A 6,319-nucleotide genomic window follows, 5' to 3' on the forward strand; every position below is an offset into this window, starting at 1 on the left:
ATAATACTCCTTCAGAATAATTGAGCCTGGAGAGGCTCGCCGAAATAATACTCTTTCATCATAACTAAAGCCTGGAGAGGCTTGCAGAAATAATACTCTCAGAATATTTGAGCCTGGAGAGGCTTGCAGAAATAATACTCTCAGAATATTTGAGCCTGGAGAGGCTTGCTGAAATAATACTCTTTCAGAATAATTGAGCCTGGAGAGGCTTGCAGAAATAATACTTCCTCAGAATAACTAAAGCCTAGAGAGGCTTGCAGAAATAATACTCCCCCAACTGTACAGAATAAATGAGCCTGGAGAGGCTCGCAGAAATAATACTCCCCAGAGAAACCTCAACTCAAACTCACGGAACGAATCCCCAGCGAGAGCTATCAAAGCAAAATCGACGCAATCCCCAATGGAAGTGCGATCATCCAAACAGTATATACAAGTCAAAGGACTTAACACTTCCTCAGTGGAAGATAGCTCTCCGACTCAAAGCGCTGAGTGAGGCTAAGCCTGCAGAGGCTTCCTAAATAATACTCTGGGATACATAAGATCCCTCATTCCCCAATCGCCTACTCAGAGGCATCCCTGCAAAAAGAGAAAAATCAAAAATATCAATAAGTATTCCCCAAGCGGAATTTGACACTTAGCCAAACACTGAACTTCAAATCCTCAGTCGCCTACTCAAGAGGCACCCCTTTAAAAAGAGAAAAAATCAAAAAGATCAATAACCATTCCCCAAGAGGAATTCGGCATTCAGCCAATCATCAAACATCAAGATAATTCGCCTATTCAGAGGCACTCCTTCAAAAGGAAAAATCATAAAAAAGATCAATAATCATTCCCCAAGTGGAATCCGGCTCTCAGCCTATCATTGAACATCAAGATGATCTGCCTAACAGAAGAGGCCAATCACAACCAATGACAAAATCCCCTAGCGGATAACAGCCTACACAGAGGCAACAAAATCCAGAAAATCAAAAAGAGATACCCGAATAAGGATAAACCGGGATACTCCACCAACGTCGAAAGGACGTCAGCCAATCATAAGGCACCGCTCACATCAGAAAGAGCATCTTTGTGTCTGCACCCAAAGGAATCAGAAATTCCCCAGTGGGAACCAACTACGCAATGGAAAGTTGGGACACAAGAACCTATGAGTAACTGCACATCCCCTAGACGGATCCCTGCGTTATCCAGCCCTTAGTGGCACAAAATCAAAAAACAACCGTCGAAGCAGCATCGTGGACTGTGGAGACAAAATCATCACGAATCCCTGGAAAGGAGATATTCACGCTACCCCGTCGTCACAAACACGGAGGTATGCAGCTTCTGGCTCGGGCAATGAGCGAAGCTATCTCTGGAAAAGGGGTACTCACCACTTACCGTTGTCACAAAGGTACTTAGCTTCCGGCTCAAACGAAGAGTGAAGCTAAGCCTGGAGAGACGGTACTTACAGCTTCCAGCTTGGGCAACAAGCAAAGCAAGGCCTGGAGAGGCAAAACTCACACTGCTCACCGTCGTCACAAAGGTACTTAGCTTCCGGCTCAAACAAAGAGTGAAGCTAAGCCTGGAGAGACGGTACTTACAGCTTCCAGCTTGGGCAACAAGCAAAGCAAGGCCTGGAGAGGCAAAGCTCACACTGCTCACCGTCGTCACAAGGATACTTAGCTTCCGGCTCGAACAAAGAGTGAAGCTAAGCCTGGAGAGGCGGTACTCAACCATCAGCGTCATCAGAGGCGCGTCGATGTCCAAACTTCCGGCTCGGGCGTCGAGTGAAGTTGACCTTGGAGAAGGTAAACTCAGCTACCGAGGATGTCAGAAGCGCCGAGGTATGCACCCACCTGGAGAGGCTACTCAACATTTTTCCACCGGAAGACGCTACAAGTCAGAAGGTCGGCACAATACCCGGACAATTGGGTCAACTCCTTTACTTGTCAGCCGATACACCAAAAGGCCGTCCGACTAAGTAAAGGGGGGGCAGCTGTAGACCCCTAAAATTGTCCGGGTCGGAAATAAAGCTTGAAGACTCTCGAAGACTGAAGGATAATCAGCCAGAAGGACTCCTCGAAGGCCCTAGGAGGGTTCTCTGTAGGTCTAGAGGTCTTAGAATAGCTCAAAATAAAGAAGTGGAGGGAAAAAGCCCAATACGGCCGTACTGAACTTAATACGGCCGTATTGAAGCTTCAATACGGCCGCAGCGAAACTCAATACGGCGTATTGAAGTTTCTGAAACTTCAATACGGCCGTACTGAAGTCAATACGACCGTATTGACACTTCAATACGGTCGTACTGAAGTCAATACGACCGTATTGACACTTCAATACAACCGCAGCGAACTCAATACGGGCGTATTGAAATTTCTGAATTTCAATACGACCGTATTGAACTTCAATACGACCGTATTGAAGTTCAAAAATTTCAATACGGCCGTATTGCCCCTGTAGGCCGTATTGCGCCTATTCCCTATAAATATGACGTCAATTGGACGTCATTCCACACTTTTTTAGATAGTTTCAACCCTCTCCTTGAGTATTCTGGGGTTTTTGAGCAGTGTTCTGCCCTAGAAATCACTCGGAGAGTTGATCCGACGAAGTTCTTGAGCCCCAAGCCATTTTGCTTGAGGATCGAACCTAGTCGAGGGGAAATCTTTTTGATTCCCTTAGTTAAAATTTTGTTCTAGGAGAGCGAGGAGCGGGCTTGTAGAGCGAGGGAACGCCAAAACGCTTCCCAGTTCTTTGCAATATATAAAAGCACGCTTCAAGAGGTTTCCCTTCAATCCTTCCTTTTACTGCTTTCTGTGTGCATATTTAAACTGTCATCATGTAGATAGTCAATTTATAATTGCTTAGAATAAATAGGGGTAATTTAGTAATTTTATACTGTTCTTTTAAAAATAATCTGTCATAGGGAACCCGAAAGGGGCGCCGTGGGGTGCTAACACCTTCCCCACGCGTAACCGACTCCCTTACCCAACTCTGGTTGTAGTGGCCAAAGTTGATTTTTAAATCAATCGCCTTATCCCTTTTTCCAATGTTTTGAGTAAAACATTGGTGGCGACTCCACGAACCCTCCTTTTGCGAAAACCACTAATCCATGGAGGGTCCCGCTTGGGATTAATATGGATTGGTGAGCCTTTTAATAAAATTGCTCGTTTGATGAGGTCTCAGTTTGAGAATAAGTCATTCTAGCAATCCACATTTTTTAAACAAATAAACGAGTCCAACCATCCTTCGCAAATGCCGAAAGTCCGTTTCGGGCCGGGTGGCGACATTACCTATGGAAAACTTAACTTTCATTTGTTTATCCACATTGATGTCCCCATCTTCATTTAACCAATGAAGTTGATAAGGTTTCGGATGGGGAATTGGTGTTAGGTTTATCTTCTCAACCAACCTAGTGCTACAACAATTGCAACACGAACCACTATCCACAATTAGAGAACAAGCTTTATCCAAAATGTTATACCTTGTGTGAAAAATGTTCTCTCTTTGTGAAACATGTGATTCACTAGGTTGATTTCCTAGAAGCCTCCTAATCATCAAAAGTTGACCATCATAAGGATAAGAATTTTCAACTTGATGGTCTTCATCACTAAAGTCACTATCACTTGTCATAGTTGAACTAGATTCATCATGACTACTATAAATGTCTTGTACCCATAAAATCATAATTTTCTTGTTAGGACATTGAGAAGCTATATGGCCTTTCCCAAGACATTTAAAGCATTTGATGTCACTGGTTTTGCTACTAGAAGTGACAATACACTTGTCTTTTTCTTTTTCTTTTTCTTGATCCTTTGCAAAAATTTTGGAGGAGTCATATTTGGAAAATTGTCCCTCCCTCTTATAGTCTTTCTTAACATAAGGAGTAGAGTGAGTTTTATCTCTCTTGAAAGAATTTTTCCTTAAATGTTGTTGTTCCACCCTTATACAAAGTTGGACCAAATCATCAAGGTTCCTATATGGGAGTAACTCCAGTCTATCTCTTATATCAAAATTTAGACCACTCAAAAATCTAGCAATGGTCAACTCCATCTTTTGTCTATACTCTTCCACACTCATATTCTTTTATTGGATTCTTTGGAGCTTATCCATAAGCTCCCTACTATAATAAGAAGGTACGTTCCTTCTTCTCATAACACTCCTTAAGTCATTCCAATACTCAATGGGTGGGTCGTTATGGAGTGATCGTCTCTCTCTAACTAAGGCTGTCCACCAATACATAGCTTGTCCTTGGAAAGCTAAGGTGGCTAAGGGAACTTTTCTTTCTTCCCTTACTTGATGAAAAGTGAAGATTTTCTCCACTTTCATTTCCCAATCCAAGTAAGCATCCACATCCTCTTTGCCATAAAAGGAAGAGAGATCAACTTGTGATTCCCTAACCTTTAGCGCTCTTATGATCCTTCTAGGAGTAGGTTGATAGTATTCATCTAGATTTAAACTTCCTACTTCCTCTTGGCTTGTGGAGCTATGGGAAATTTTATGACTTCTTTTTTTGTTTTAATTTTTCCAAAAGTTTTGCTTCTCTTTTCTTAACCTTTTGTACTTCTTCCTCGAGTAAAGCAACTCTTTCAATTCTTTAGTTTACTTCTTGCTTCCTCGAAAGTTTTAGTGATTTCAACTCTTTAGCAATATGAGAAAAAATTCTTGGAGAGTCCAAATCATTATTACTTTGAGAATGATTACTCATGGTTAAGTTTCAAGAAGATTTTGGTATGCAATGCAAAAAGAAAATGTTTTTGGACTTTTCTAGGAAGAAGACTAGCACTTGGAGGTCTAAGTATACAAATTGTACTATCAAGGGAGGTTATCTACAAGGAGCCACTTAATAACCAAACATTTTCAAGTGGAAATTACTAAACCTCCTTATGGTAATCTCAATTCCACAAAACTTTTCACAAAATTTTTTATGCTTTATGATTTTCAAATATTTTTCTTGACTTCAATCTAAACGTGAACAATTAAAAATTACACAAGCTAGTCGAATCAACCAAATACAGCAATTAAAGACAATTAAACAATAGCAAGATCAAAAATTAATAAGCTAGTCAGTTTCCTAAGTGGAAGCTTGAAATCATATGAAATTTTCAAGCCACTTCCACTAGATCTACACGTGAGTGATCTATACCTGACCAGCTTCTTAATACTCCCTCCAAGCTATTACAATTTGAATTAAATCAAAGAAAATTGCAAATAAAATCAAACTAGCCTAAGAACAACAAAATTTTAGAGACGGATATGGCGACAAATTAGTGACGGATTTGGCTTGAGACTGATTTTTCCAGCTACCAAATTTGGTCACTAATCCATCCCTAATTTGATTCTCTTTTCTTGTTTATTACACCTGCACAAACAACAAAGTGAGTCCAAAAAATTGAAGTCCACCTCACAATGGAAAGGAATAATCTCCCTTGTGAAGGTTATTTAGGAGGTTTCAAGACTTGTAAGGTTTGATCTCCCAAAACTGCCTAGCCTTAAGTCCTTAAACTTCCTCTAGGACTTGTGAACTAATGTTTACTTCCTTTGCACAAGTTTGATGCCACTTCCAGCTAGGAATCCAAAGATAAAAACAGAAAATGTTTAATTAGAAAAGGTTAAACCAAAGTAGAGTAAGAAATTGACATACACAAAGAGTTCCAATTCAAGACTAAAAGACTAAAAATTAAGACACACCTAGAGGTTGGCACACAATTGGAAAGTCTTAGATTAGCTCTAGATTATATTAACAAAACCAAAATCAAAGGGTGCGAAGAAGAACTAAAGTGATTCACACAAAATTTGAAAATCCGGTTTCAACTTAAGTGGCAAAATATCAATGTATTTTGTTTCTCCTTTGGCTTTTCTATTTGAATCTTTGCTTTTTTTTTTATTCTTTTTAATCTTTTCTTTTTCAATTATTTTCTTGAATTCTTAAGGAGTATGTTTCCTTTTCCAGAAAATTTTCCAGCCACTATAGGTAAAGAAAGAAAGTCCGGATTGATTCAAATTTTTCAGCTACAAGTAGTTCAAATTTGAATGAAATTTTGGTGCATATTCTTATCTAACTTTTACTTGTTTCTCTTAACTTTTTCTTTCAAACTTCTTTTCAATATGATTTTGTTTTTCGTCTGTTTTAACAAGTAATTTTCCGTATTCCAAAAGTTTCAAAACATACACCAAAATTGAACTACTTCAACTAGCCAAAAATCAAGCCAATATGAACATAATTTTTTTTAAGGAAATTTTCTTGGAAGCAAAAACAATACAAAAAAGAATGACACAATGGAAACCTAACTTTAAGAATCCCCCAATGAACTAATGATGGATATGAACTCAAAATTGCAAAGAG

The sequence above is a fragment of the Cajanus cajan genome, chromosome 7 (assembly GCF_000230855.2).
Source record: "Cajanus cajan strain Asha chromosome 7, NIPB_CcT2T_4, whole genome shotgun sequence".
NCBI lineage: Eukaryota > Viridiplantae > Streptophyta > Magnoliopsida > Fabales > Fabaceae > Cajanus > Cajanus cajan.